This window comes from Ambystoma mexicanum, chromosome 7p (assembly GCF_040938575.1).
Source record: "Ambystoma mexicanum isolate Mex_15411 chromosome 7p, UKY_AmexF1_1, whole genome shotgun sequence".
Taxonomy (NCBI): Eukaryota; Metazoa; Chordata; class Amphibia; order Caudata; family Ambystomatidae; genus Ambystoma; species Ambystoma mexicanum.
Window position 1 is genome coordinate 85,924,449 of NC_090939.1, and position 12,646 is coordinate 85,937,094.

At 46.9% G+C, this 12,646-nt stretch overlaps 1 long non-coding RNA gene across 1 annotated transcript; it reads right to left on the reverse strand.

The window, feature by feature from the left end:
- Positions 1 to 1,516: 1,516 nt before the first annotated feature.
- LOC138526507 (uncharacterized) lies at positions 1,517 to 12,043 on the reverse strand. The gene is made up of 3 exons (XR_011283594.1): positions 11,908 to 12,043; positions 7,592 to 7,699; positions 1,517 to 1,872 (listed from the first exon to the last, which is right to left on the reverse strand). It is a non-coding gene; the product is annotated as an uncharacterized lncRNA (long non-coding RNA).
- Positions 12,044 to 12,646: the final 603 nt, after the last annotated feature.

Sequence of the window (12,646 nt, forward strand, 5' to 3'; positions counted from 1 at the left end):
CCCTCACGGCTGTAGCCGCGATGGGAGATGAACCCATCATTTTAATATCAGGCAGCTCACAGAAGTTGACACTTCTGTCAGTCACTCTAAATTCCTCTTGTGCCCCCTCGCGTGAGGGGTCACAAGAGGCAGTTCTTCTCCCTTTGTTTCCCCTCCCTTTGTTTCCCCTCCAATGGACTGTACTACTTTCAAGACTTGTGCACATAACTTAATAGTCTGTGAGATAAGATTGCATGTTTACAGACATTGTTTGATACGGGCAGGTAGCTTGTTGGTATGCATACTTTGAATAACATTGGTGGTACTATGGAAAAAATAGGCACATAACTTGCACATCAATCAAGGAAGTCTGCACCACCATCAGCTGCTCAGGTCAGAAGACAGCTGAGATGTGGCTAGAATGTCGTGTTGGACCCTGGGGTAATGAGGGTGACCCTTGTCTGCCTCATGCCACAGCCTTTAAACGCCATGATGGTAATCAATGCTTGACATGACACAGTTGGAGTTTACTCATCATGTGTATGGAGATAAGTCCATGCCCAAATCAAGAAGGGAAAGACATGGGCCATGGGAGCTCTATAGAGAATATGCACAGTGCCGACGGCTGCATTGTGGGTTGTTTGCATGCCAGGTTCTGTATTCTCAGAGATCCCATCAAGAAGATCACTGCTGTGATCAAATTTAGCTCCAATAGTTTCCCTTGCATGTGTGGCCTAATGTTTTGGGAAAAGAAATGGGCTCATCCGATACAAGACACCAATGGAATTTGACAGGATTGTGACATTCTTTATATAAGAAAGGGGTCGCGCAACCTCTCGCTCTCCAGTTTTGGACTGTTACTCCCATGATCCCTCACCATTGTCTGTGCTGACTAAGGTTTGTGGGGGTTGTAGTCCGAAATGACTAAAGTATCATGCACTGGGGTCCAAGATTTTGTGAACGATATTCTGCAAACTGGACACAGCAATGCCACCTCACACACATGCCAGCACGTGTACCACATACGTTATTTGGCAATTCTACAAAATGTTTAGTGGTTTGTAATAGCATCAACAATGGTGCACTAGAGGAACAGCAGAGAGATGTGCTTGCCCTCTGCACTGGATGGGGTGTACCCATATCTCCCACATGCTATTAACAAACCCTAAAACATTTTTCAAAAGGTGGGTGAGGGGAGCACTCTGGATCCCAGGTCATTCAGCCCAACAGTCCGATGATGTATCCCTCCAAGTGCGCTTCCATGCCTCAGAGATCATCAGGGATGCAGATGTGTACAGGTGGGGAGGCTTAAATCCCATTCAATAGGTGCAAGGAATGCTGGTTGCTGTAGTTTCTCATAGCTACCCAGTCACAAGCAGTCCCCCAATTCTTAATCCTTCAACCTCAGTAGGTGGGAGTGGAGGGATGTAACAGCAATGTGGCACGGATTGTCCTAGTTCACCACCTCTAGTATGATTAATCCCCCTCACTAACGAGAGAGGGGGTTTAGATTCTATTAAAGACAAGGAGGCGAGTATTATGCATTAATTCTTTACTTCTGACAACCACAGCAGCAAAGAAAAACTTTACAAGCAAAAGATTTGTTCAATATTAAACTGAAAAAACGGAGTTCAAAGTCAATGCAGGGGAACTCCCCAATCCAACATGATGGCCAGGTCATGCCCTGTAGCTGACCAATGAGCAGGGACCCGCCCCATACAAGTCCTTTACTCCAATCCCAACTCCTCTTTCTGCAGCTGTCTTGCATCACCCACTGAGAAGATAGGTCGGTCTAGTGCAGAGACAGGACCCATACGAAGTTCAAAGAATCTCAAACGCGGTGCATATTGAAACCGTGATGCACTGTTCCTGAATGAACCATCTCACCCGAAGCTGTAAGAAAAACAAACAAAGGGTGGGCGAGTGGTATAATACTCGCCTCCTTGTCTTTAATAGAATCTAAAACCCTTCTCACGTTAGTGAGGGCGATGAAGGATTCTATGTCAAGACAGGAGGCCTCCTATTAAGCAAGTTTAAAGCCCTTGCATCACATTATTCGCACCATGATCAATCCTCTTGTGATAACATGTTTTGAATGTTGATTCCCTTGACCAATCAGCTGCTTTCAAAATGTGTTCAAGGCTACCCCCCAGGAAAACGGCCTTAGATGCCATGGCGCCTCTAACCGAATGAGAGCCAAAGGAGGAAGTGTCAATCCCAGCTTCCTTCATAACCCACTTATCCATCTGGCTAAAGTGGCTGGAGACACAGGCTTTTGAGGTTTCCTATAGGAAATGAGCAGCTGAGAGGTATTAGGAGGCCGAAGAGCCTCGGTTTTCAACTCAAAACATTTTAAGCACTGTATGATGAATAACTTAGAATCTTCTGAAAAGGCTGGATAAGAAATAGAGGAAATTAAACCCTTTGTTCTCCTGGAAACAAAGAAGGTGACCCCCTGAGCGTTGGACAACTTGTTGTCCACATCCAATGCTCGGATATCAGAAACTCTTTTAATAGAAACAAGGCATAATAACAGGGCTAATTTGGAAAAACATTGCTGCAAAGACAAATCCTCATTAGCAGGAAAGAATCGAAACATATCCAATAACATATTGACGTCCCATAAAACAGAATACCTAGCTTTAGGTGGAACCTTAATGCGTATAGATTTGAGGGACCCGCGCACTAAGAAGTGCCTACCCACTGGTTCGCCTTTAACCAATACATGTCCCGCTGAAATTGCAGATCTAAACCCATTTATAGTCCTGTAAGCCTTGCCCTCCTTAAACAACTCCACCAGAAAGTTAACCACCACTACTGGAGGGACAGAAACGGGATTGAAGTGTTGAGCCACCCACCAGCTAACCCAGCAGTTCCATGCTGAAGAGTATCCTGACGTGGTAGAGGCCGCACAGGAGTCCCTGGTGACACAGATAGAGTCCTGCGAAAGTCCCTGGGAGCACCAGGAAGAGCTGAAATCTTCCAAACCATAAGGGAGAGATATCCCTGAAGGACCAGCTCGTGAGGGAGATCCGCCATGTCCGACAGAAGGCGTGGGTGGAGAGGAAAAGATGAGGGATATCCACAGCCAACTCCAACAGGGCTGGAAACCACACCTGGGAAGGCGAAAAGGGGGCTACTAAAACCAGTGTTGCCGCCTGTCTGTGCACTTGAACTAGGACTCTGGCTATCATGGCAAAGGGAGGGAAGGCATATGAAAGGGGAGCCGACCAATCCTGGAGGAAAGCGTCGGTTGCTAGCACACTGGGATCCATTCTCCAACTGTAGAACTGGGGTACTTAGCAGTTGAGCCTCGAGGCAAAGAGATCCACTTGAATCGGACCCCAGAGAGACCAGATCTTGGCAAACAGTGCCCTGTCTTACATCCAGTCGCTCCTGTCCTGGAGATGTCTGGAATTCCAGTCTGTGACAGCGTTGTTGACCCCCGGAAGATACTCCGCTTCCAACAGAATGTCCCGATCCAGACAGAAATGCCAAAACTCCCTTGCTAGATCTGCTAGGGCCTTGGACCTGGTTCCACCAAGATGGTTGATGAATCGAACCGCTGAAACATTGTGCATCCGGAGAAGGACACAGCAATTCCCCTGATCTTTGAAGAGACTCTTGACTGCAAAAGACCCTGCTAACAACTCCAAACAATTGATATGGAGCTGCTTCTCTGAAGCGGACCACTTCCCGCCTGTGGAAACCTGTCCTATCCTGGCCCCCCAACCCACTCTGCTGGCATCTGACTCCAGGATGACATCCGGAGAGGGCCCAAAAATTGCTCTGCCATTCCGGGTATCATGTGCCTGAGCCCCAGATGAGCTCCAACCTGGCTTGAGAGACAGAACCACTAACTGTGAGTAAGACAGACTTCTGCAAAGGTGTTTCGCCTTGAGACGATGTAACACTCTGTAATGGAGGGGGGCCGGAAAGATGGCCTGGATGGAAGCTGACAACATCCCCACAATCCTGGCTAGCTGCCTGAGGGAGACCCTCCCTTTCCTCGGAGGAGACAGATTTCCTTCCGAATTTTGGAGAGCCTGCAATCCGGAAGGAGAAGGATGCAAAGCTTGGAATCTATATTGAAGCCCAGAAATTGGATACATTGCATAGGCTTGAATATGGATTTATTTACTGCAAACATTGGGGTTTGTCATAAATGTAGAGACACTGTTACCCCAGATGAGTCTGAAGCATCTGAGAACTCTGAGCTAGAAGAAGCATGTCGTCTAGGTACATTATTATCTGAATCCCTTTGGACCTGAGGTGAGCCATCACTGGCTTCATTAACTTGGTGAAGCACCAGGGGGCTGACAAGAGGCCAAACGGAAGGGTGGCAAACTGCCAAGTGCGAGACCCCCACTGGAACTGTAGAAACTACTGGTGTGGAGGAAACACTGGGACCCCCAGGTAAGCATCCTTGAGGTCTATCTTAACCATCCAATCCACCGGGAGAAGGGTGTCCATGAGTAGGTGAATTACCTCCATTTTGAAGTGATGATACACCACATTTGAGTTCAGGGCACGCAGGTTTATGACTGGGCAAAAACCCTCCTCGGGCTTTGGGACCAGAAATATCGTGATCAAAAACTGAGAGGCTGTGAAGGACGCTGGGACAACTGCCCCTTTGACAATGAGGTCCCTAACCTCTGCATCTATCAATGTCTGCTTGTCCTTGTCGAACACTAGGGGAAATGGTAAGGAAAGCTGACAAGGGGGATAATAAAACTCTATTTGAAACCCCTTCACCATCTACAACACCCAGGGATCTGAGGTGAGAGCTTCCCATTGAGGAAGAAACCTGGCCAACTTGCCCTCCCCAAACCTTTGTGGGAAGAAACCTTTAACACATGTGGCATTACCAGCTACTCTCGCTCTACCAGCACCCATGCCGGTACGTCCTCTCCATTGGACACCCCTTTGGGTAAATAAATCGGCTTGTGCTCCTCGAGCAGAGGAGAAATTGTGTGCACCTCCTGATGCATATTGCCGTGGATGGGTCGAGCCGTGTGAGAAATGGCCAGAGGAGCGGGCTCTACCTCTTCCAGCCCTGTCAAAAACCTGAGGGGCAAAGACCTTCTTTATACTGACCTGAGCTTTATCCCAAGCCGTGAAAGTGTGTACATAGACAGAGAGATCTTTAATAAATCTGTCACTAAACAAATTGCCTTGGGCCTTAGGACTGGCCTCGCCCTCTGCCATGTCTGCCAACTTGGAATCAAGCCGCATGAGGAGAGACTTGTGCCGCTCTCTAGAGATGGCAGCGTTGGTGTTGCCGAGCAGGCAAACTGTTCTCTGAATCCAGCCCCGAAGGGCCTGTACATCAATAAGGGAATTGGAAAGTGCTGCCTCCTCTGCCAATTCAAAAATCTGGGTCACCGGCCCCAACACATCCAACAACTAGTCCTGGTAACTCCTCCAGGCCTTATCCACCCCCTTCTTGGGGTCTTTCCCTTTCTGGGACAAAACAGAGACCATAGACTGGTCGATGTCTGGAGTAAGGGCCGTCTTATCTGGAACCACTGGCCTAGGGCACACAGAACTTAATTTGGTTCTGTCTTCCTTGGGTAAGGGGCATCTAACCCAATAATTCAAAAAGGAGGATACCGCCTCTGAGGGGTGCCATTTTGCTGACCCGGGGTTCTGAATCAGAGCTGGGTCGAAGAAAGGAACCCCACTAACATCAAGCACTGGCCCTTGGGACGGAACCACATGGTCTACCTTCCTCTTGCGCCTTTTCGGAGGCGAGTCCGAGTGGTCTGAACTATCAGTAGTTAAAAATGGGGACTGCATGCACAGTAGCGGGAAGCTGTGAGCTACCTGGCCGAGATAGAACTGACTGGGACTGCTGGGACCCTTCTGATGTACGCTTCTGACCCCTTCCCGGGGGAGGAGACATTACTAGGGGTAGTGGATGGACTGAGTTGTCCTTGTAAATGCTTGGATTTTATGTACACTTACGGGAACTTGTTCAGGTATAGAGGAACCCTCCCCAGGTGAAGGGTGAAAATCTGAGATTTTATTAATAAGCCTATCAAAGGCTGAGGCCAACGTAGAATTGAGCTCCTGGAGGGCAGTTTCTAGGAAAGTCTGAATCACATGAGCCACCGATGGCTGCTTATGAGAGGAAGAAGCCCCTCACGGACTGCTAAGAGCCTCCACCCCAATCTCTCACTTTTTTTGGAAGGCCTCACGTGGGTACTGGCATCGGCTGAAGAGGGACCCTCAGACCTTTTATTAGCCATGACCAAACCAGCAATATGTAATGGGATAATGAATGAGGAAACCAACAAATACCCTTGTGACAGAAAACATTTATAAACCCAGCCTAGCGCGAACAGGTTAATGCAGATAAACCATTGTGGCAGCCTTCACTGATTCATGGGCCACGCTTCTTTCAGGATATAAGGTACCACACCACCTTTCTGGGAATTTGAAAGAGTTTTTCAAGCAAAAGCAATACAAGTGGTTCACCAACCATGAAGAGGTGGCCCAGTTAATTGCCAGTGAACTACCTCTCATGCCCGCACTGAGACATTAGGTACACCATCACCACTGCGGAGAATACCTAAGAGCAGCCACTAAGTTTTTCTAGCACAAGTAATGATAGCCGTTCATCAACTGTGAAGAGGCGGTTTAGCTAAATGCCAGTGAACTAACTGTAGCTCCGGTTTGTCCCATAGGTTCCGCACCTGATGGGGATTGACCATCGTCACGAAGACCTAGGACATGTTTGGCCCATGGTCCACACAAGGTAGGGTGTTGCACCCACCATGTATATTACAATAAGATCACCCAGTTACATGCATTGATGCACGGGGTCCAATATATACCCTTCATGTTCATTTCAGAACAGCTGAATTTTTCCAGCATTTGAAAGCTGATGGATGCTAGTCCATCAGCTAACAGTCCACTCAACAGGGTGAGTAGACTCACACTTTCCCTTTGAGCTATGTGGCTTGACATTTTAGTCACTTTCTTCACCCCTCTGATTTAGTTTAATTGTTGTCTTGTTTTAGAGATTTTTTGCCAACATAGCTGCAAGAACATTAGCCCTTACCATCCGTCATCTGTCCTGAAGAAGGCCTTTCACACCAACACTTGAAGAACTCACTACAGGAGGTGGTTCATTCTACACCAGATAGGCCGAAACGCATCGATATACAATCCTGCTACACCACATTGACGAAAATGCCATCACTTCTTCTAAATAGAGAACTGTTTGCATAGACAGCAGTCCACTATCCGCTGCTGGACAAATATAACAAATGGCTATTTCAATTATTGTACATATCTGAAAACAAAAATTGTTTGGCAGAAATCACTAAAGTAACATTGTCTAAAGGTATGTTTTTAACATGTTTTGAATTGAACTGAGAAAAGATAAATAAATGTTATATATATTTTTTCCTAAATCCAGGGTTGTATTTGTCCACATAGTTGTTTGAAATAAAGTTACATAAAGAAATGAGAATCAAAGAAAGTGTATAGTAAGCTCTAAAGCAGTAGGTAGGGGTAGCTTGTGTTTCATTTTTTCCTTCATAGTATCCTTGCTTGGCTACAACATGTTCCCCCCCCTTTAACAAAATTTTTTAGCACGACCTACCTTTGATTTTGCTTTTGCATTAATGGCACGGGGCTCACCCACTCCGTAGCCTCCACTTTTCAAAGAGCTTCTCCACTCCATGCGTTCACTGAGGAGATCGTGGTGATCCTGTCAAGCAAAGAGTGGGACAGGTAAGTCCATGTGGGCTGCACACGGCCTCCGCTGTATATTCTGCATGTACCCCTTCAATGTGCCCGCCTAACTGCAAAAGGCTGCCAACTCAGTAGCAAGTCTGCACACATCCGAGGGATGGTCAGTATTACCAGAGGATAAGCACAAGGACCCATCCTGATTTTCAGCAGGTGTTGGTCTTCACCTCCCAACATTTCTGGACTGCTGCATGAGACATACACTTTGAAAATCTTGGTGCAATCCTTAAAAACAATTTTGCAACTTTTGCCCCCTAGTAGGTGGATTTCATCCCCCTCCCCCATGCTAGTCGGAATGCCTGGCCTCCTGAGATTCCACGCATAACGCTGAAGAACATTCTGCCCGAATGATCATGCCGTCCAAGCCGGAGTCTGCTAACAGCGTAGATGTGCAACCATCAACTCCTGCTTCGCAGAAAGGTTTCTTGGCCTTTGCGGACCAATCAGAATCGTTAACACAGAAGACCAAGTTCATCACAACATCTTCAAACGTGTCTGAATCATCATCATCGCTGGCCACAGCAGTTAAGGGACTTGACTGTTTAGCAATGCACCCGTTGGCAAACTGACTTACCTTACCAAGGTCCCCACAATCTTTACTGCAAGGAGACACATGTTGCATCAACCAGCTGTTTGTGGCTGCCACACTTGTACTACACATGTGCTACACCCCCAGAATCACCTCAGTCTCTCAGAACAGTGTGGCGCTTTAGAACTGAAGCAGAAATCCGGTTTGCCTTTGTCCTCTTCAATGAGGGGCCCCATCAATGTCTGCACTTTGGGAGATGTGACAAAGACAAAGCAAGGACCTTTCCTTGGGTCAGAAAGAAAATGCACTCTGTTGACTTTCTGGATAGTCCGGGCTGTAAGTGGCTTCTATGTGAATTAAAAATGACCATGGAATTTGTGGAGCACCATCTGGGTGCAGGGAAGGAATGGGAGGTGAGATAGGGAGCACTTTGCTTTTTTAAAAAATATAATTAAAAACACAAAGCCATGATCTGCATGCCATGCCAGCCCTAGAGCATTTGCAATTCATCCGTCCACCTGCAGTGGTTGCTATGCAACCAAGAGCCCACTAGACTGTCTGGACCGATTTGGTCTGGAGGAACTGTCATTTACAGTCCCGGACCCAGAGAAGACCATTGACGTATCAGCAGGAGAGTGTGAAATTGAAGGTAAGTTTAAAAAATGAAAACTGCATGTGTACATATTTTAATGTGTTGCAATGTCAGTGTGTGTGTGTCTGCCTGTGCGCACATGCAAACATGTATTTGGTGCCAATACAGTGAGGATAAATGGAGGGTAGGGCGTATAAGAGAGGCTACAAGCACTTATTTGTCAATGCCGACTTATTTCATCAGTGCAGCTTCATCAAAGTGTGATAGGGGGAATTCTGAGATTGTGCCTACAGCTTAATGTATATGATTTACACTGATAATTATTGGCATGGAATATGGCTGCCGATTCATGAAAATGATTTCCAGTAACTATTACTGGCATAGATTGTTGCAGATTCATGAAAGTGATGTACAGTGACCATTACTGGCAGAGAGAGATTGTGGCTGCATCATCATGAAAGTGAATTACAGCGACCATATTGGCATACATATGTTGTGGCAGCAGCTTCATGAAAGTGATTTATAGTGACCATACTGGCATAGATAGCTAAATTGTAGCTGCATAATATCTCCTTTAAATGACAAGCAAACAGGGCACACATCTGTATTAGTCAAACCCCAGACTAATTGTTGATCGACAAAGGTAAAATTCCTAGCCGAAACTTTAGAAATAACGAACGGACATAGCAGGGGGAAATTGTGTCTAAGTCATTTTCATAACCTATTTCTATTTTATTGAGCCAGTGTTCAGTAGCAATTCTAGAACTATAATGGGTGATACTCTCCCTTTCCTGAAGCATGGCTACAAATCTCTGTGCAAACAATGATTTTGCGGACTAGGAGATTTGTTGCGGACTATACCAAAGATCATTCAATCCCAATTGGTTAAGCATAGTTGTAACAAGCATACACCATTTTAACTCCTTCCCTCCTCTTTGAGCTTAAAGATCAGCCATCGTCTCTCTATATTTACCCATGAAGGGAGAAGTCCATAACCAAAGACAACAGCTACCGCATCAGTGATCGAGTGCTGGTTGAGTTCCAAACGTAATGTGACGATTGTGATGATTGGAGTGCAAATCGGTGGACACAATGAGTTTTTTAGGAATTTCTTTTCTATTACACCCATTCCAGTAATGCACGGATAACCCCAGATCTCGCTTTGGCACAATTAATCAACACGCCACTGCTCATGCAACCCTCATGGAAGGCCGGCCACCAGTTTACGCAATCCTCCAGGCGAAGTGAAAATGAGGACAGCATCGCCCGCAAACAGAATAAGCGTTATGCATTCCCCTCCTAATTTGGGCGCATCCGCTTGCAGACAGGAGAGGGCAAGGCTCAACGTATTGTTGTATGGACAAAACAAGGTAGGTGCGAGCACACAGCCTTATCTTACCCCAGCACCAATATTAATCAGTGCTGTAACATCGCCAGCAAGGTTCCAGCGTATGATATGATAGGTTATTTATACCCAGAGGTTTCGAAGCGCGGATCCGGGGATCGAAACTGTGGTGCTCCGTGTCGTCTTGCTTCCAAGGTGAGCATGATGCAACTGAGCTATCCTCCCGAGATGGTTGCGTTATTGTTATAGAAGTCCCGGATCCCATGTAATAATGCGGGCGGTATCTTATAGTCAGTAAATGCTTCCCACAGTGTCCTCAGAACCCCATCAAACACACTCTTCAAATTGATGAGGATAGTGTGCAATCAAATTTTGTGAGGATGACATATTTCTGTGGCATCAGATATAGTCTAAATGGTTGTTCAACAGCACTGAGGCCAGGTTGATATCCGGCTTGGAGATGAGTAAGGATGCTGTTGCCAGAAGCCCAACTAGCTAGGTGTAATAATATTGCCCTTGCGTATACTTCCCCAGTGGAGTCCAGTAAGGAAATGGGCCTATAATTCCCTGTCTCCCCCCGCCCGCCTTCTTTGTACAGTCAGGCACTGACTGGCCTACATAGCCGAGGGCAACGCCTGAAATACCAGCCCATGATTCTAGTCAGTGGCCATTTAATTTTTTGGGCCAGATTGGGTGCGTTTTTTGGCCAGAGTGGGCCTGTTCCACATGTTACTGTATGTTCTACCCATGGTACTAAGCAAATATGCTTTCACGTGCACTATTTGTAGTACATTTTACCAAAACCTGCGCCTTGGACATTTCAGTCTGAATTGTGGGCCACTTTTTCATTGGTGCCCCGGCCGATGTTCACAGTGACCACACGGGCATATGTTGTGGACAGACGCATCATGGAAATGTTGCAAAAGGCTCATGTGTGCTGTTGGTGACATGTTCGCCTGGGGAACCTATTTTAGATTCTACGGATGTGTGCCCCATTTTTCTCAAAAATGTAAAAGGCACCATTTCAACGCATTATTTTAAAACTGTTCTTGGGCATAACTCCCAGGAAGCTCCCCAAATTGCTTAGGCCTTCCTTGCAAGGCTGGGTCAGTGGTCGAGGTGAGTGGGAACGGTCGGGAGCAGCGTTGTACTACTTTTATTAGTGTTGACAGCTCCACTACTTTTTGCAACCACTTTCACCCTTGCGGAACTGTTTTTGTGAAGTTAACCCCTTAACTGCCAGGCTGTTATGCAAGTTAAAGTACACTTCTCGACTTTACCACCGGATATCAGTTACAGCTGAGCTGCAATCTTTTACAACTCAATTGGCTGTCAACCAGCATGACTGCAACCCTTGAAACATGTGTTGCACGTTGCTCCCTTCCTGCCTTCTCTGTCCCCTGCCGGAGTCACAGTCCCGCTACTTTTTTTTGGGACACCTATCGTTGGGCTGCGGCACTGGGCGCTCTTTTATCAGAGTTGCTAATGCCTCACGAGTAAAAATAATGCACCTGCCTCCGCTGGCTTTGAATTGTTTACAATGCTACCCAACCCTCCACCGCACCAAAAGCAGCCTCCACCACATAACTAAACAATGTTACTGGCCATGCACATGCGAATAATGTTGGGCATCAGGGGCCAGGCACCGCCCTGCTGGTTTTTATGCTACCTTAAGGCGTAAGGATTGATTTAAAAACATACATCTTTCATCTTGTACAGCACGTCCCGGCTGCAGCAGGCTCAACAGGTGCGTTGCGCATGCGTGATGACTCGGGCAAGCCCAGGAGTTCGTCGCGTGACCTGTGATTCTTCGTGGAGCTTGGGGTTGGGCCCTTCTGAGGGTGACCAGATTAAAAAAATAATAAAACCTGGCAGTCCATAGACAGAAATGTAAGACTACCGTAAATACAAATAAAACTGTAGTCCTACTTCTATGTCGCTGGCATTTTCGGGGGAGAATGAGGAGAGCACCGGGGAGGGGAAGGGGGAGGAAATCGGGGCATTAAAAGCATCTCACGTCCCCATTCCCGCAGGAAGAATTTCGCCGGGACCTGATTTCTGGATTTTGAAATCGGGTCCCGGCAAAAACCAGGACCGTAATTCTCACCCTTGCAAACCCCGGAAAGGGTTTTTAAAATTAAAAAACTCCCGGGATCCCAGGAAACAGGGCCATTTACCCGGACGGTCGCGGGAAAACCGGGACGTCTGGTCACCCTAACCCTTCTGCGGAGCTTGCAGGGGGCCTCAGCATTCTGTGTCAGGTCACTGATGCCAGTAGAACATGTGCTGGGTGATGGGGAACTCTGATCCCGATTTGCTGATTTGCTACTACTATTGAAGCTTGCTAGCTCTCTGCACTGGAAGAGATGTACCCACCACACACACAGCAGACGATGCTAACGAGCCGCACATCTTTATTTAACTCCGCAAATGAGTACCG